Source organism: Leopardus geoffroyi, chromosome B1 (assembly GCF_018350155.1).
Source record: "Leopardus geoffroyi isolate Oge1 chromosome B1, O.geoffroyi_Oge1_pat1.0, whole genome shotgun sequence".
Lineage (NCBI taxonomy): Eukaryota > Metazoa > Chordata > Mammalia > Carnivora > Felidae > Leopardus > Leopardus geoffroyi.
In genome coordinates, this window is record NC_059327.1 from 99,873,884 (window position 1) to 99,894,543 (window position 20,660).

Genomic DNA, 20,660 nt, shown 5'->3' on the forward strand with positions numbered 1-20,660 from the left:
AGAAAAACATTAAAAAACAGGCAAATCTAATCAATGTATACAGATTTAGAATATTAAGGAGTACATATTTATTTTAATACTAGATAGAAACATATATATAATATTAATTTGGGAGAAAATATATAAATCAATAGTTCTACCGGCGGGATTTGGAGTAAAGTATTTCCTCACATTTCAGTTCCATTGTTAGTAACTGACGGGTCTGAAGCAACTGACACACTCACAAAATCAGTTTCCTTACTTGGGCAATATAGTAAGTTCTGGTAATTTCCTTGGATTGTTGTTGACATCAAGTGAAATATAGTATGGAAAGCATCCATGTGATGTCTGGTGCAAAGTTGATGGTCAATAAATCTATTTATGTCCAGCCACCTTGCCTTTGCCCTCCAATGATTACAACGATGAAATCCAATCCAACCCCTCTTGCAAGAGAGCAAGTTAAGTAAGTAGCAAAAAGGAAGCAGTCCATAAATAAGATTTAATGATATGGGTGCTGAGGTTAATAGAAGTGGAGTTTTGTCTCAGCTGAAATGGGAATAATACTAATATTTACTTTATGTGAAAATTATAAAGATGAAATAAGGTAATGAAAGTTTATGAACACATAGTTATAATATGTGCTTGATAAACCTTCGTTGACAAAGGATCATCATAGAGACAATGATAACAACATTAATATTTGAATTTCCCTAAAAAGAAGATAGTAAAAAATTCTAAGGAAAGAAGGAATCCATTTGACAAGTCATCTAGGTGGTTGCTAATTTATTTTAGACACAGAGCTGGTTTCCATATTATAAAATCGAAATATGAGGTTTTACAGTTCTCAAGAATTATCCTTATTCAGAAAATGTTTTCTCCTCTCCATCCATCCTTCCTGTCAGTGCCATTGTCTGTTCGTGGTTCTTACACCTGCATAAGGTGGGAAGTGAGGGAGTTCCTTATTCTCAGCCTCAAAATTGACTGCTCAGGCTGGCTTTGTGGCCTCTTTGGGTAGTAGACCTAGGGTGCTTCATAATAAAATATGAAGTCAGTCTGCCTATAAGTGTATCCAGATGAAAATATTTCTACTTGGGACACAGTCTGATTAAGGTTCTTAAGGTTGGACTTTCAACCCAAACTGGTTATTTGACATTTATTTCATCTCCTCATGGAAAAATTGAAGAACGGACTCGCTATGCATTTACATTAAACCCAAACAGATAATTACATTTTTCAGATCTGCTTCATTTCAGACACCAATTCCTCCTTGCTAAGTTTTCAGGGAAGCCAGTCCTACCCTTCAGGGCTCTTGTGTACCATGCAGCTTTATTTAATGCTTCCTTCTTGTACTGCAGCTGGTTTATAGCCTCTCTTAAATTTACTCAATGTTCTCTCTTTTTTTTTTTTTTACTAGGACTTTGCTACTCTAAGAATAAATCACAATTACACATTTCCTTTCCCTCCAGCTGTCTTTTAGTACTCCTTTCTCTTTTTTGATTCTTCCTCCTTGTAAAACCATTCCTTTAGTGTTTGCAACCTCACTCTATGACACAGCATTCAACTTCTCCTCTGTAATTTCCCCTTTCCACAGTCTGTACCACTGCACTGTTCAGTGAGCAAGTACTCATTAAACACCTACCACGTGTCAGACACATGTCTGGAGAGACATCTTCGCCTTTCCGTGGCTTTTCTTGTAACCAGCTCTAATAAGTGTGTATCTGGCTTCTCTTTCCATCCTGCAGTTTCTTCCTGTCTATGTGATGGGAGGAGTGACTTATTTTCTGATGCGAATTCTTTATTTTAGAGATAAAGACACACTCAGTTTCCAAACACAATACCTCTGACACAACCATTTCCACAGGACACTGAAATGTTATCACAATTTAGGGCTCCTGGTTTTGGATTAGCAGGTGCATTTCAAAAATCGTTAGAAAGAACACAATTATCATCTTACTCTTTTTGTAACCCTTGAAGCCATTCTGGGCTAAAACGTTTGGGACATATGTATTGTTTCGGGAAGAAGTTGAAACTCCTTAGATATTGCATACTCTTTTTGTTTTGTTTCAAGTTTTTATTTAAATTCTATTTACTAACAGGGGCGCCTGGGTGGCTCAGTCAGTTAGGCGGCCGACTTCGGCTCAGGTCATGATCTCACGGTCCGTGAGTGCGAGCCCCGCGTCGGGCTCTGTGCTGACAGCTCAGAGCCTGGAGCCTGTTTCTGATTCTGTGTCTCCCTCTCTCTGACCTTCCCTGTTCATGCTCTGTCTCTCTCTGTCTCAAAAATAAATAAACGTTAAAATTAAAAAAAAAAAATAAAATAAAAAAATAAATTCTATTTACTAACATATAGAGTAATATTGCTTTCAGGAGTAGAATTTAGTGATTCATCGCTTACATATAACCCCCGGTGCTCATCCCAACAAGTGCCCTCCTTAATGCCCATCACCCATTTAGCCCATCCGCTCCCCCAACACCCCTCCAGCAACCCTCAGTTCTCTGTACTTAAGAACCTCTTATGGTTTGCCTCCCACTCTTTTATCTTATTTTCCTCTCTTTCCCTATATTCATCTGTTTTGTTTCTTAAATTCCACATATGATTGAAATCATATGGTATTTGTCTTTCTCTGACTTATTTCACTTAGCATAATACACTCTGTGCAAGCTCCTTGATCTGCTCTGATAACTTTCCAGCTTTAATATAACTTTAATATTCAAATACTGAATTCCTCCTAAAATATGTCTCTTCTTGCTTTTCTCATGCATTGTACTTGCTACTATGTATATACTTGTCACACTCTCACTCTTCTGACTTTGCCAATGTTAATTCTCCTTTCATCTCAATATGTGTATCCCTTTCTCTATGAAACCTCCCCGAATTCCCAGTCTCATGAAACATTTATTCAATGAATGAGTATACATTTTAACACTCGTCATGACTAATACACATTTTATTGTTTTTAATACAGACATCCTGATGATCATTCCAAATAACCTTGTTAATTTCTGAAACTGAAACCAAGTAGCAAATTCCTCTCTAAATTTCTCTGTTGAAAGATGCTACTGACATTTGGTTTTCCCCAACTGCTTTCCCATCTTATCTTACCAGCTGATCCAGGGTTTGACTAGTTACAATGTTTCATCCTGGCTTGTAATTTTTTCAGTGGCAAGGCATCTTTATTTGCTAACAATGTAGTAACCAGGATAAAATATTTTTGTTTTCTTTCACTTCAATAGAGACCAGTGCTGGTTTATTTTTGCATTAAAAAAAAATTATTTATTTTTGAGAGACAGAGCATGAGTGGGGGAGTGGCAGAGAGAGAGGGAGACACAGAATCCAAAGCAGGCTCCGGCTCCCAACTGTCAGCACAGAGCCCCACACGAGGCTCAAACTCACAAACCCCAAGATCACGACCTGAGCTGCAGTCGGACGCTTAACCCACTGAGCCACCCAGGCACCCCAATTTTTGCATTGTTAATGGAGTACCTGGTACTAAGAAAACTGGGGCATCTAACTGCTGATAATTAGCATGCAAGTAGCATTCCCATTTAACCTAAGACTGAATAGAAAAAAGAGACAAGAAAATTTATTTACCAGAAATTAATGAAGAATGAGAAATGATGGCTAATTGAATCAGCGTTATTATCATTAAACACACCCTATTTATTCAGCTCTTTGATGTATTAGGTCATTTAAGGTATACCCATAGACGGTTGCCTGTAGGACCTCTTCTCACATGTTAAATGTCCTCGTAAAGCAGGGATTATTTCCTCTCTTAGTTTTTTAAATGCTGTTCTCATTAAAAATTTTTTTTCTAATATTTATGTTTGAGAGACAGAGAGACAGAGGGTGAGCAGGGGAGGGTCAGAGAGAGGGAGACACAGAACCCGAAGCAGGCTTCAGGCTCTAAGATGTCAGCACCACTGCAGGGCTCGAACCCAAGAACTATTAGATCATAACCTGAACCAAAGTCAGATGCTTAACCAACCGAGCCACCCAAGTGTCCCTATTCTCATTTTTTTTTTTTATTTTTTTTTTTCAACGTTTATTTATTTTTGGGACAGAGAGAGACAGAGCGTGAACGGGGGAGGGGCAGAGAGAGAGGGGGACACAGAATCGGAAACAGGCTCCAGGCTCTGAGCCATCAGCCCAGAGCCCGACGCGGGGCTCGAACTCATGGACCGCGAGATCGTGACCTGGCTGAAGTCGGACGCTTAACCGACTGCGCCACCCAGGCGCCCCCCTATTCTCATTTTTAATTAAAGGTAGAGAAAGCTATGCAGACCTTCTCTTTATGTAAATATGCCTTGAAAGTCATCGGTAAATACAAGTATGTGGCTCATGGAAAGGAAACAAAATTTGGATAAGCAAAATGTTTAAACTGGACTAGAGTTCTAATGTTAAAAAATATCATTACTTGTCATAACTTTTTATTGTTTTTCTTTTTGCTCTATATAGAAGGAATGGTATTTTTTTTTTTTACTTTACAGTTAAAATCTCTAATTTTTTATGTGGATTTGAGAGTATCCTAAGTGTAACAGGGAGCCAGTATGAGTAATACTAATAACACTTCATGCATTTAATGCTTGAGAATATACAAAGCCCTTTTCCATGGATTACTTTTAAAAAGTTATTTACTTTATCCCTGCGAAGGGTATTAGGCGGCTATTCTTGCCCAAGTAACTATATAAACTTCTTGACAGAGGATTTATGACATAATCTCTGCATTTTTACCACCTGGCAGAGTGATGCTCAATACATTTTTTAAAAAATGAATAAATGAGCAAACAGTAAATAAAAATTTATTTTATTTTTAATGTTTTTAATTTATTTTTGAGAGAGAACAAGACAGAGTGCAAACAGGGGAGGGACAGACAGAGCGGAAGACACAGAATTCAAAGCAGGCTCCAGGCTCTGGATTGTCAGCACAGAGCCCGATGCGGGGCTCAAACTCCCGAACCAGGAGATCATGACCTGAAGTCAGACGCTTAACCAACTGAACCACCTAGGTGTCCCTGAATAAAAAAATTTACAATTTTGGTAAATAGCAGAGGGAGAAATTGGACCCAGGTTTTCTGGCCTCTAAACTATTTTGAATCTGAGAAAACAGTGTGAACTACTTGGGTCTGAAGACCCTTTCTATGTCCAAAAGTGGCTGGCTGTGCATTAGGACACACATCCTGTTGGGATGGGAAGACGGGTATAATGTAAAGATCAGGGAACTGAAAGATGTACAAGTCCGGACGCAGAAGAGTCAGTATGGATTGTGTGTGAAGGGGAGAGTCAGACAGGCTGCTTGACTTGTCAGAGATTCTCTGCTGCACAGTCTGTGGGCTTGCTGGGAGATAAGAATCTTTACATCCAGCTGAAATTAATTGTTCCTGCTTTTGTTTTTTATTGTGGTAAAGAAAACATAACACAAAATGTATCTTTTTAAACATCACATTCCTCAAAAAATTAAACACAGGGTTGACATATGATTCAGCAATTCCACTGCTGGACCTGTACCCAAAAGAAATGAAAGCAGGGACTCGGACAGATCCTTGCACACCCACGTTCATAGCAGCAACGTTTGCAATGGCCAAAAAGTGAACGCGACCCAAGTGCCCTTCTGCAGATGAATGGATATGAGTGGTATATACATTCAATGGAATACTATTCAGCCTTAGGAAAGGAGGAAATTCTGACACTTGCTACAACATGGATGAAACTTGAGACGTTATACTAAGTTATATAAGCCAATCACAAAAAGACAAATCTTGTATGAAACTAATTTTACACAGTCAAAACAACCCCATTAATGGTCTGCAAGGATTCTTGAAGATGGCCTTATGCCTTGTCTTATTTGTCTTTTACCAAACAAGACACTTTGGTTTGGCAATTCGTCTCATTTCAAGCCTCTTTATTCGAGTGTAATAGAATGCACTAAAAATATTGATTGCATCATCTTGGCTTGTCTGCAAGCAAATTAACTCAGAATGTGAGTCTGAAGTGTGGAACTATAGGGACTGTGTAAAATCAAATTCTTGCAAAAAGATATGCCTGTTTTGAGGGTAAATAGGCAGCGGACATGGATAAGTCAATAAATTGTAAGGGAACTGAAATAAAAATTCCTGCTTTTTAGTTTTGTTTTTTGTTTTAGTGTAAATTATATCTCACCAACTGTGTTTCCTAATTCTTTATTTATTAGGGAAAATAAATTTACAGAAGAAGAGGAAGCCTAACAAAAGAGCATCACAACATCTAAAAAATTATAAAATATTTTGAGACAAATTATAAGAACAACATAAATTGGAGAAAACATTTTAAATGGTAATTATAATTACTTTTAATTTATACTACATTAAAGAAATCAAAATAGCCTGTAATCTTAAACTAGTTAATTCTGTTAAAAAATTGTAAAAGTTTAGGGGCACCTGTGTGGCTCAGTTGGTTGGTTAAGCGTCTGACTCTTGATTTAGGCCCAGGTCGTGAGGTCATGATCCCAGGAAAGTGGAATGGAGCCCCACGTCCAGCTCCCTATGGTCCACTGGCGGTGGAGACTGCTTAGGATTCTCTCTCTCCTACTCTCTCGGCTCCTCCCCCACCTGCGTGTGCACATACTCTCTCAAAAAAAGTAAGTTATATAAACCATCATAAGAATGTGAGCAATACATAAACTAAAAGAAATAAAATGTCTACTTTTGTCCAGTTTCCTTAATTTGTATTTCCTTTCACTAAAAGTAATTAATATGAACATTTTTGTTATCCTTCCTGAAAAAAAACATGTATTTTATCTATTTTATTCTTTTTATTATCTATACAATATCCTGAGATTTGATTTTGTATAACTGCTCTGCCCATGTCCATTATTTCTGTCCTCTTACCATTATCAGTTTCCTCAAATCTGTTAATCACACTGCAGCTAAGGTGATCCTTTTGAAATTAAAAACAATTCAAAATTTAAAAAAAAGGGGGGGGGGCACCTGGGTGCTTCATTCAGTTAAGCATCCGACTCTTGATTTCAGTTCAGGTCATGATCCCAGGATCAAGCCCTGAGTCCGGCTTTGTACTGAGTGGGGACTGTGCTTGGGATTCTCTCTCTCTCTCTCTCTCTCTCCCCTGTTCTTGCTATCTGTCTCTCTCTCAAAATAAATAAATAAACTTAAAAAAATAGGCTACTATGTAAAATTTTTTAAGGACTCCTTATGAGTTTACATTATACCTGACACAGAATAAACATTCTGCTAAATATTTGATGAATGAGAGGAAAGAAAGCTTTACAGTACAGGAAAGAAGAAACACAGAAATGAAAGAAGGGAAAAATTTTAACCAAGTGCTTTCCCTCATTTTTTGTTATTTAAAAAAATTTTGAAATGAGTATACTTATTACATGCATTTATGCATAACTGTGCATCCAATACTGTATTTCATAAAGTTTAAAAATTTCATTAATATGGAAGGTTACCTTATTTCTTAACAGAATGAGATTGAGCATCTTTTCACGTGCTTATTGAGCACCTATTTTTTTCCAAAATGTCCCCTTATATAATATATATAAAACATAATATATTATAATAAATATAATATATATAATATACTTTATATAATATAAGGTATATCCTAATATATACCTAATAAGGTATAAGCCCCACAAATGGCTGATGTTTTCTTATGTTTTCAATTATGCATATTTTCTCCATAGTGCCCATATATTTTTGATTTAAAAAAAAATTTAACAATTAAGTAGTGCATTTGATTTGTTTGTGGGGTTGGAAATACGTGTGTGCACAACTCTAAACTGCTTCAGTCATTTGGAGAGTGTGTGGCATTAATGAGATACATGGAGATTTGATAGCAGTATGAGGTAATTTGTTTCACCTGGAGAATATTCCAGCTAGAGAATATTCCAGCTCTTCCCCATGCAGGTGAGTAGGTGGCCCTGTGGTCAATGATGGGTGAGACCCTTAACCAATCCTGGCAGAACAAGACTCAGAGCAGGACACTAACACTGGCTTCATGTATAACCAAATTATCTTTTTTATTCTTATAAGTTTTAACAATATGATGAATAATGCCCTATAAAATGTAGATTGTTTCGTTGTATTTTACCTATATATCTCAGTTTTCTTAAGATAAATGGATTTGATATGCAAAATGCTACTATTTAAAAAAAATTTTTTTTAACGTTTATTTATTTTTGAGAGTGAGAGAGACAGAGCATGAGCAGGGGAGGGGCAGAGAGATAGGGAGACACAGAATCTGAAACAGGCTCCAGGCTCTGAGCTGTCAGCACAGAGCCCGACACGGGGCTTGAACTCACGGACCACGAGATCATGACCTGAGCCGAAGTCGGACGCTTAACCGACTGAGCCACCCAGGTGGCCCTGCAAAATGCTATTTTTAATTATTAGTAAAAGGGGAAACATAAAATTGGTTGTGGTTAATATTTATTTTTCATATATATAGAGTCTGTGTTTTTGTACATTAGAAATAAATATTACAATGTAAAATAGCTCTTCGGGTGCTTTTTTTCTGGTATTTAATGGAACTGGAGGTAATAGTACTGATTATGTAGAATTGTAAAAATGTATTTTAATGAAAGAGAGATAATGCCTAGGTACTTTAAAGAGCTGACACTTGCCTCCACCCTAAACAAGATGATGATATGAACTAGTAACTCATAATGAAAAAAATTACTTACATGAATATGTAAATGCTGAGATTTAATGAAGTCCCATGTTCTGTGCTGTGAGAAGAAAAAAAAAAAGCTTAACAGAAACAAATGTGATTACATACTTTAGTTGACTTTTCTTACATACAGTAATTTTTGTTCAATTTGGCCTTTGATAATAGATTCTTAAAAGAAAGTACAAATAGAAACCTGTTCATTTTCTGTCACTGAAACCTGAGTGTATGTGCAAAGTCATTTTTATTTATAAAAATAGTTAATTTTTGTTTTTGTATTTTAAAGGGATCATTTGTTATCATGATGTTTGTATTAATAGCAAGAATATTGATTTTTAAATTGTTGTTTTCTGTTTTATAGCATACATTGAAGGGACTAATTTGGTTTTTAACATGGGGTATAAGTAAAAAAAGACATTCCTCTTGGTAATGGGAATTACTCAAAAATTTAATTTGACTTGTATTTAATTATGATTCATTTTAATTTCATTAGACTTAAATTACTCTATATTTACACTTGCTAAGCACGGTCCACTGTGACGACTCAATAGGTTTCAGCACTCACACAATCTCAGCTTTAGAAATGAAGCAATTTTTGAGAAAATTTGTATTCATAAAAACACTTAAACATGCATTAATAAAATTGTATTTTTATTCATGCTAAAAGCAACCTATGTTCAAATTGGGCCAAAAAATGTACAATATTTCCTTAAAGAAAGCCATTATGAGACTTACACTTAATAGAAATTATAACCAAGCATCTGTACATAACGCAAAACAAAATAGAAAATGTTGACTCTTGTAGAACCATTTATTTTGGTTGCTACCCAAAATAAAAAAAAACAAACAACCCCCCCCCCAACTTCCTTCTTAGTAAGATTCATGCATACTTCTTAAAAGGAAATCATAATTTTAGCATTTCCTGCTGTAAAATTCAGAAAAAAATAGAGGGGGGGATTAGTGCATTTTGAAGATGAGAACATAATAACCTGTAAAAGGCTGATGCTCAGGGTAATCTGACTTCTGTCATGTTGGGAGAATGACTGCCGGCTCAGCATGAACTACAGAAGGACAGCCGTGAGCTTCTGCATGTTATTTGCACTTCCATCATCTTCTGGCTGATCTTCAAAGAGGTTCCCAAGCAGAGTTCAAAATTCGCACTGTGAAATTCTCCCTGTAATCCAGATTAGAGGTTGAATCTGCATACCAAATCCCAGGTAGGAGGTACTCACAGAGGTCCTAGTCACTTAAGGATCAAATGGCAGCTGCCATTTTAAGTGGCTTTCTAAGACTGTCTACAGAGAAGAATGAAAATATGCCTTCAGGTTCTTCTTTATTTTAAAGAATCTAGATATATATATATATATATATATATATATATATATATATACACACATATACATATATATATATATTTTTTTTTTAAACTATGACTATGACTGTCTTTCTTATGGGTTGTAGTACTGGCAGCTCATGCTTAGTTTTACCCAGGAGCCAAATATATACTGAGTCCTTTATCCGTTACCATGCCTGAAAATGCAAAAAATATGCAAATCAAATGGATTTAAACAGTAAAAGGCACTTCTTAACTCATACGACTAGTATTCCAGGAGTAGGCCTGGCTTTAGGATTAGTTCATTGTGGAGCTCAAATATAAACAATTCTGGATTCTCTTCTTACCTTTTCATTTGGTTACCAGCAATGTGGTTTTCTCCTAAGGTTGAATAACCTCATGGTTATTGTCAACAGTAGCACTGGAGTTTAGGCTTCATTCTTTGTGGACGGTAGAGAAAGGGCGGAGCTTCCCATTTTTATCTTTGAGGAAAACCTTTCCAGAAATCTGCAGGACACTTTTCCTCACATCTCTTTGGTCAGAATTGGTACACATTTTCATACCTAAATGAATCAATGACGGGTGTGTGAGGGAATACATTTATCCTTAGAGCAGTCAAGTTTAACTCTTGAGCTGATATAAATTATTCAAACACCATATCAACCACTCAGTGGGTGATGTGCAGATGGATACGGAGGGGGAGGGACCTGTCTCAACATGAGCTACTGCCTGCACTGTATGTCGCCCCAACATCCATACAGAGCAGCCTTCCTAAATGTACAATTTTAAGAATGCTCCTTTTACACAAAATGTTCTCATCCATCCATTTGAGGGTCCTGGTACGAAAGAGACTTTCACTTTTATTTAGTTGAATTTCATTTTACTTTTTAACCTGAAAGATTTTAATTCCAGCCACGTGCCTTTCTTGACATTACATTTCACTTAAGAATATTTAGTTTGTCTTAAAAATTTCCTTCATATGGTCTATAAATTCTTACACATACCAACTTTTTTAAAAAAGTGTATTTATTTATTTTGAGGGAGAGAGAGAGAGCAGGGGAGGGGCAGAGAGACAAGGAGAGAGAGAATCCCAAGCAGGATCTGTCCCGTTAGGGCTCAAAATCACAAACTGTGAGGTCATAACCTGAGCTGAAATCAAGAGTCAGACGCTTAACCAACTGAGTCACCCAGGCGCCCCAACACATACCAACTTTTAACTAATGTAATGGTCATTATCACTGATCATTTGATACCCTGAGTTCCTTATTATGGATCTGAGAAAACAAAAAAAGGGGCCTACTTAAATTCTTTTTAAAGATAAAGATGGGGGCGCCTGGGTGGCGCAGTCGGTTAAGCGTCCGACTTCAGCCAGGTCACGATCTTGCGGTCCGTGAGTTCGAGCCCCGCGTCAGGCTCTGGACTGATGGCTCAGAGCCTGGAGCCTGTTTCCGATTCTGTGTCTCCCTCTCTCTCTGCCCCTCCCCCGTTCATGCTCTGTCTCTCTCTGTCCCAAAAATAAATAAAAACGTTGAAAAAAAAATTTAAAGATAAAGATGAAGTTATTTTTAGTTTTCTTGTAAGAACTCAGAACCCTGAACTTTAATTTCTTGTAAGGAGAAGACACTTGTGCTGTCTACACAATTTACATGCATTTTCACTACATACAACTACATGCATCTTTATGCTGCACTATGTACAGCTGTTTAAAAACCATGATAGTGTTGAAGGAGTTAAAATAACAGAGAAGTAGGGGGACTGGGATTTTCTTTGTTCCTCAAACACAGGTGTATTGAGGTCAGATCACTTGGAATACCCAGGAAATCAATCTGCAGAGTGGCAGAAAGATCTCCACAGGTGGAGGGGAACAGCTTGGCAGGATGGAGGTTCGTGTATGTGAACTGGGGGAGAGAAAATGGCGTAGGCATGGAGGGGAGGGAACCCCTTCCGTGGAGAGGCAAAAGGAATAGAAAGACAGAGGGCTTCAGTATCAAGGAAAACCACTCTGGACCATGGAACAAGAAATATGGACAGTACCAGTTTCTATTTTGCAAACAGCCTCAGGAGCTGAAGCTCAGAAGTCCCGAAATGCATGACTTTCTTCTAACCTGAGCTGGCCCTGCATATGTGCCTGTGGGGGAGGGAGCTGCCCCGGGGCACTGTAGCAATCTCAGGGACACCCTGGGAGAGAACAGTCCCGTTCCTTGAGCACTGTGGGAAGAGGGTTTATTGCCTCTTCAAGGACAAAGGACCCTACAGGCGCCAGCCAAAGGCTTTTTATCAGCAGGGCTGAGGGGCACTACACCAGAACAGGGTCCACAGGATGCAGGTCCCTTAAGACATAGGGTTTTGAATCCCAGCCAAGTGTCTAGAAGGTGCAGGAGACTGTGGAGTAGGGCAGGCTGACGGCCTGCACTACTCTGTGAGGGCTGCATGAACAGTGTGGCTTGAGACACCCAGTCTGGGAGGAGAAATTGGAGTGTCTCCATTTTTCTCCCCAACAACATGGTGGGGCTTCAGAGAACAGGATGGCGGCCCCCAGTGGAGGTGAGACCTGCTTACACCAAACCGCACCCCTCCGTGCCTGGTAATTGCTTGTTTACTGGAGTTAGATTGATAAAATGCAGTCAGCCTCTCCTCCAGACCAGTGCTGCCACCAGTCCCAGGCACCAACAGACAACTGTTTTTGTGTTCCTCTGTTTGTCTGTCTCTTTGTTCTTCTCTTCTTCTCTTCTGTTCCCTTTTCTTTTCTCTTTCTATGTTCTTCTTTTTTCCTTTGGAATCAGGCTTATAGTTTCTGATTTGTTTTTGGTAAACGTAGTTTTTTTTCTGCTTTGTTTGTTTAACCAGGCATTTTTACTCTATTCTTTTTACATCTTTTCTGTATCTTCTTTATTTTCCTTTCTCTCTCTCTGTACTAACTGTATAGTTCTTTTGATTCTCTGCTTGGTCTTCTTTCCTCCCCTTTCATTTTTCTCCTGTATGAGATCAGGCTGCCCTCCTGCCCTTTCCTTTTTTCCAGGGTTATATCAATGAACAAATCAAAGCAACCTGGTGGAAGGTCCAAACACTCTGCCACAACAAGCAAGGAGAAGCCTTGCAGAGGACGGACCAGTGGGATAGAGCAGCCAAAACGCAACAACAGAGTGCACGCAACACATTCCAAAAACACTTCCTGAAATGCCAGGCCTGGGACAGTGTATGACCCTTTTTTAATATAGTAGTACTCACAGGTTCAGGACACATAACAAGCTTTTAAAATGTGTAAGAGACAGAAACTTAGCCAAAATGACAAAATGGAAGAATTCTCCTCAAAAGAAATTCCAGGAAGAAATGACAGCCAGAGAATTGCTCAAAACAGATTCAAACAATATATCTGAACAAGAATTTAGAATAACAGTGGTGAGACTAATAGCTGGGCTTGAAAAAAGCATAGAAGACAGCAGAGAATCTGTTGCTGCAGAGATGAAAGTCCTAAGAAATAGTCACAATGAGTTAAGATATGTTATAAATGAGATGCACAATTAACTAGGTACAGTGACAATGAGGATGGAAGAAGCAGAGGAAAGAATAGACGAAATAGAAGATATAATTATGGAAACTGATGAAGCTGGAAAAAATAGGGGAAGGAAATATTAGATCATGAAGAGAGAATTAGAGAGCTAAGTGATTCCATAAAATGAAACAATATCCGTATCATTGGAGATCCAGAAGTAGAAAAGCAAGAGAAGGGGCAGAAGGCTTATTTGAACAAATTATAGCTGAGAACTTCCTTAATCTAGGGAAGGAAACAGGCATCCAAGTCCAAGAGGAATAAAAAAACTCTCTTCAAAATCAACAAAAAACAGGTCAACACCATGACATGTCATAGTGAAACTGGCAAAAAAAAAAAAAAAAAAAAAAAAAAAGAGTTCTGAAAGCAGCTAGGGAAAAACGGGCCATAACCTACAAAGGCAGACACATAAGGGTAGTAGCAGACCTGTCCACTGAAACTTGGCAGGCCAGAAGGGAATGGCAGGAAATATTCCATGTGCTAAATAGGAAAATTATGCAGCCAAGAATCCTTTATCCACCAAAGCTGTCATTCAGAATAGGAGAGATAAAGGCTTTCCCAGACAAATAAAAACTAAAGGAGTTCATGACCACTAAATCAGCCCTGCAGGAGATCCTAAAGGGGATTCTAGTTGGAAAGCAGCAAAGACAACAAAGGGCCAGAGAGGTCACCATAAGCACAAAACCTACAGATAACACCATGACACTAAATCCGTATCTTTCAATAATCACTTTGATTGTAAATGGACTAAATGCCCCAATCAAAAGATATAGGGTATCAGAATAGATAAAAACCCAAGATCCATCTATATGCTGCCTATAAGAGACTCATTTTAGACCAGAAGACACCTGCAGATTGAAAGTGAGGGGATAGAGAATCATCTATCATGCTAATGGACGTCAAAAGAAAGCTGGAGTAGCCATATTATATCACACAAACTCAATTTTAAAACAAAGACTGTAACAAGAGGGAAAAGGGTATTATATCATAATTAAGGGGTTTATCCATCAAGAAGAGCTAACAATTGTAAATGTTTATGCCCCCAACATGGAAGAACCCAAATGTATATATATATACACCAATGAATCACAAACATAAGCAAACTTATTGATAATAATGCCATGATTGTATGGGACTTTAATATTCCACTTACATCAATGCACAGACCATCTAGGCAGAAAATCAATGAGGAAACAACAGCTCTGAATGATACATTGGACCAGATGGATTTAACAGTTATAATTTTTCATGTTAATACAGCAGAACACATTCTTCTAGAGTGCACGTGAATCATTCTCCAAACAGATCACATACTGGGTCACAAAACATCCTGCAACAAGTATAAAAATATTGAGACCATACCATGCATATTTTCAGATCACAATGCTATGAAACTTGAAATCAACCACAAGAAAAATTCTGGAAAGCCCCAAATATGTGGAGGTTAAAGAATATCCTACTAAATAATGAATGGTTCAAATAGAAAATTAAAGAAGAAAATAAAAAAATATATGACAGCAAATGCAAATGAAAACATGATAGTCCAAACCCTTTGGGATGCAGCAAAGGCAGTCCTAAGAGGAAAATACATTGCAATTCAGGCCTATCTCAAGAAGTAAGAAAAGTCTCAAATACACAACCAAACCTCACTCCTAAAGGACCTAGAAAAACAGCAGCAAAGAAAGCCCAAAGATGGAAGAAAAATAATAAAGATTACAGCAGAAATAAACACTATAGAATCCAAAAACAAACAAACAACAAATCAGTAGAACAGATCAATGTATCCAAGAGCTGGTGTTTTGAAAGAATAAACAAAATTGATAACCCCCTAGCCAGACTTCTCAAAAAGAAAAGGGAGAAGTCACAAATAGATAAAATCACAAATTAAAGAGGAGAGATCACAACCAACACCACAGAAATGCAAACAATTATTATAGAATACTATGAAAAATTATACGCCAACAAACTGGACAGTATGGAAGAAATGAACAAATTACTAGACACTCACATACTACCAAAATTCAAATGGGAAGAAATAGAAAATTTGGGCAGACTCAATACCAGTGAAGAAATTGAATCAGTTATCAAAAATCTCCTGACAAATAAGAGTCCTGGGCCAGGTGTTTTCCCAGGGGAATTCTACCAGACGTTTAAAGCAGAGTTAACATCTATTCTTCTCAAACTGTTCCAAAAAATAGAAATGGAAGGAAAGCTTCCAGACTTATTCTATGAAGCCAGCATTACCTCAATTTCCAAACTAAAGACCCCACTAAAAAGGAGAGTTATAGACCAATATCCCTGATGAACATGGATGAAAAAAATTCTCAACAAGATATTAGCAAACTGAATTCAACAGTACATCAAAAGAATTATTTTCACCATGATCAAGTGCAATTCATTCCTGGGCTGCAGGGCTGGTTCAATATTCACAAGTCAATCAACATAATACATCACATTAATAGAAGAAAGGATCAAAATCATATGATCCTGTCAATAGATGCAGAAAAAGCATTTGACAAAATACAGCATCCTTTCATAATAAAAACCTTCAAGAAAGTTAGGATAGAAGGAACACACCTTAACATCATAAAAGCCATATATGAAAGTCCCACAGCTAATATCATCCTCAATGGGGAAAAACTGAGAGCTTTCCCCCTGAGATCAGGAACATGACAGGGATGTCCACTCTCACCACTGTTGTTTAACATAGTGTTGGAAGTGCTAGCCTCAGCAATCAGACAAAAAAATGAAATAAAGGCATAAATAGAATCCAAATTGGCAAATAAGAAGTCAAACTTCCACTCTTTGCAGATGACATAGTACTCTAAATGGAGTACCCAAAGACTCCACCAAAAAACTGCTCAAGCTAATACAGGAATTCAGTAAAGTCACAGGATATAAAATCAATGTACAAAACTTGGTCACATTTCTATACACCAATAATGAAGCAACAGAAAGAGATATCAGGGAACTGATCCCATTCACAATTGAATCAAAAAACTTAAAATCCCTACAAATGAACCTAACCAAAGAAGTAAAAGATCTGTACACAGAAAACTATAGAAAGCTTATGAAAGATATTGAGGAAGACACAAAGAAATGGAAAAACATTCCATGCTCATGGATTGGAAGAACAAATTTTGTTAAAATGTTGATACTTCCCAAAGCAATCTACACGTTCAATGCAATCCCAATCAAAATAGCGCCAGCATTCTTCACAGAGCTAGAAAAAACAATCCTAAAATTTGTATGGAACCACAAAAGACTCCTAATAGCCAAAGTAATGTTGAAAAATAAAACCAAAGCAGAACCTGTATTACAAAGCTGTAATCATCAAGACAGTATGGTATTGGCACAAAACAGACACATAGACCAATGGAATAGAATAGAGAACCCAGAAATGGACCCATAAATATATGGTCAACTAATCTTCGACAAAGCAGGAAAGAGTATCCAATAGAAAAAAAGACAGCCTCTTTAGCAAATGGTGCTGGGATAATGGGACAGTACCATGCAGAAGAGTGAAACTGGACCACTTTCTACATCATACACACACACAAAAAATTCAAATGGATGAAAGATCTAAATGTGAGAAGGAAAGCATCAAAATCCTACAGGAGCAAATAGGTAGCAACCTCTTTGATCTCAGCTGCAGCAACTTCTTTCTTGACATGTCTCTGAAGGCAAGAGAAATAAAAGCAAAAAATGAACTATTGGGACCTCATCAAGATAAAAAAGCTTCTACACAGCAAAGGAAGCAATCAACAAAACTAAAATGCAGACTATGGAATGCGAGAAGATATTTGCAAATGACATATTGGATAAAGGGTTAGTATCCAAAATTTATAAAGAAATTATCAAAATCAACACCCAAAAAACAAATGATCCAGTGAAGAAATGGGCAGAAGACATGAATAGACACTTTCCAAAGAAGACATCCAGATCACAAACAGACACATGAAAAGATGCTTTAACTTCTCTCATCATCAGGGAAATACAAATCAAAACCACACTGAGATACCACCTCACTCCTGTCAGAATGGCTAAAATTAACAACTCAGGAAACAACAGATGTTGGCAAAGATGCAAAGAAAGTGGAACCCTCTTGCACTTTTTGTGGGAATGCAAACTGGTGCAACTGTTCTGGAAAACAGTACGGAGATTCCTCAAAAAATTAAAAATAGAGCTACCTTACGACCCAGGAACTGCTCTACTAGGAATTTATCCAAAAGAAACAGGAGTGCTGATTTCAAGAAGAACATGAACCCTAATGTTTATAGCAGTGCTATCAACAGTAGCTCCAAAGAGCTACTTTGGAAAGAGCACAAATGTCCATCAACTGCTGAATGGATTAAGAAGATGTGCATTCACATGCACACACACACACACACACACACACACACACACACACACACTGGAATACTACTCAATGATGAAAAAGAATGAAATCTTGCCATTTGCAGCAACATGGATGGAGCTGGAGGGTATTATGCTAAGTGAAAAAAGTCAGTCTGGAGAAAGATGAAAGACAGATATCCCATGATTTCACTCATATATGGAATATGAGAAACTTAGATGATCATAGTGGAAAGGAAAGAAAAATAAGATAAAAATAGAGAGGGGGGCAAACCGTAAGAGATTTTTAAATACAAAGAACAAACTGAGGGTTGATGGAGGTGGGGAAGATGGTTGATGGAAGGCACTTGTTGGGATGAGCACTGGGTGTTGTATGTCAGAGATGAATCACTGGATTCTACTCCTGACGCTAAAACTACACTCTATATTATCTAATGTAAGAATAAAAAAAATCATGATAGTGTTATAATTATTGTTTCATCGGCCCATTTTGATAATAAGCTAATTTCAGTTAGCCAGACTTTTCAGGGATTCCATTGATTAAGTGCGCACATATAGACATCACTATAATTTTAGAAGCAGTCGGGGGCATCTGGGTGGCTCAGTAGGTTTAGCGCACGACTTCGGCTCAGGTCATGATCTCACGGTTCATGAATTCGATCCCTGGGTCGGGGTCTGTGCTGAAAGCTCGGAGCCTGGAGCCTGCTTCGGATTCTGTGTCTCTCTCTCTCTCTGCTCCTCCATCACTCATGCTCTCTCTCTCTCTCTCTCTCAAAAATAAAGAAACATTAAAAAATGATAAAACAAAAAAGAAGGATATTAGAAAAAACACTTCAAAACCTCAAACAACTTCCCAAACATTAATGGCTAGGGTATTTTTGTTTTGTATCGCTGGTGTAAAACTATTCTGTTTCCATATCTGAAAATTCATCTGTTAATTTCAGGCCCGCTATTGACTAGTTTATTTAAGAATGAGCATAATCAATGATGAATCTTTTTTGTAAGTGCAATTGCATATAGATAGAAAGTGGTCAAGTGCAGTTAACCATTTTCCTTAAATAAAACACACATAGAAAAACAGATATATTTTTTAAGGGTCACTTCTTATGAAAGTTTAGTCTTTTATTATTCAGACACATCATGTCATACTGTAATGATGTAGATTTAAACTTGCTTAGGAATGGAAGCTTGTATTTTGACACTAACTGGTTTAAGTCTAATACTTAAATTATATTTTCAGTGTTATTTTTAACATGCTTCTTGTTGTGGGTTCTTTCTCTTCTTTTTAAAAACAAATTAGCCACGAGTTATAATTATGTCTCTTAGTGTAGTTAATGTAAATATGGCATGTGGAAGAATCTGAAAGGGATGCCAGAAAATGCCTTCAAAATTAAATGTGGCAAAATACTGAGGACATAAGATTGTAGGGTGATTTCTCTAGGACTCCTCCTGTCCTTCATCCCAAAATGCCAAGTGGTATTGGGATTGTTAGAATGTTTTAGGTTCGCATTTTAGGAAAGTACTTTCCAAATCTAAGTTTTAGATCCTATGCCACTCAAATCCATCTTTAATATTAGATCTACAGAAATACAGCTTCAAATATTAAGGAATAAGTTCTTTTACTTCACAGATAACGGTCTTCTTAATGACTATGTGTCTGTGTTCAAGAATTCAAGTTTATTTGGGATTCAGAATGAACTTGCCATTCTATAATCTTTAGTGTTTCAAGTATTTTTAAGCAAGGAATAGTTGACATTGGAGAATTTTCCTAAATATTGTGTATATATATATATATATATATATATATATATACACACACACATATTAAATAAATCTTTATCAGTGCGTTAAGGCCTTCCATGACTGGGCCTCCTATTGTCTTCTGCCTCCATCTCTTACCACCACCTTCTAACCCTGCTGGAGCAGCTCTGGCCACCTGGGTCTTCCCCCAAACACTGCAGGCACATCTGCCTCAAGGCAGAGATCCTCACTCCTCTTTCCCTCACCTTTCAGATATATAAATAAATACTGGCTTCAAACGCAACTTTTTCTTAGACCATTAAGGGAAACAGACACAAAATTCCTTTGAACTTTAAATTCAGTATGCTTGGCACTCAAGGTTAGTTGTGAATCAACCAGACTTTTATATTCCCTCATTCACTATACAACTGAGCAATCATTGTATGCCATACATTGGTTTAAGTTTTGGGGCATAGCGATTGAATAAACAGATGAGAATCCTGTACTCACGGAGCTTTAAATCTGGTGGCGGTGAGGGGGGTAGATGGACACCTAGAAAAAATACTGATTTGAGTGCAAAGAAGAAAACTAAAGCAAGAAAGGAGATACAAAGTGTTTGTGTGCATGTATGTGTGCATGGCAGCCAGAGAGCACCTCACTAATAATGTGGCATTTGAGTGAACGTCTGGAGAGGTGAAGGGGTGGGTGTGTGTACACACACACACACACACACACACACATACACGCACATTCTCACTTTGTTATTTATTCATTCATTCATTTCTTACTTAATCATTTATTCATACTTCATTCATGTATGTATATACATGGCCTTAAAAATAAGTCTGGAATGACATATTTTGTAACATTAACGAAGTAAAATTATTGTTCATTTTATTATTTTCACTTATTTGTATTTTCTCATTGTCTTAAAAATGAAGGCGAGGGGCGCCTGGGTGGCGCAGTGGGTTAAGCGTCCGACTTCAGCCAGGTCACGATCTCGCGGTCTGTGAGTTCGAGCCCCGCATCAGGCTCTG

General features: G+C 37.4%; 1 long non-coding RNA gene across 1 annotated transcript in view; it reads right to left on the minus strand.

The window, feature by feature from the left end:
• LOC123592778 overlaps nucleotides 1-10,536 on the minus strand; it is a 68,271-nt gene extending 57,735 nt beyond the window's left edge. The window contains exons 1-3 of the long non-coding RNA XR_006709925.1: nucleotides 10,325-10,536; nucleotides 9,634-9,818; nucleotides 8,661-8,705 (exon numbers count right to left, since the gene is read on the minus strand). This is a non-coding gene — a long non-coding RNA (uncharacterized LOC123592778). The remainder of the gene's footprint in view (nucleotides 1-8,660; nucleotides 8,706-9,633; nucleotides 9,819-10,324) is intronic.
• Between the last annotated feature and the right edge of the window lie 10,124 nt (nucleotides 10,537-20,660).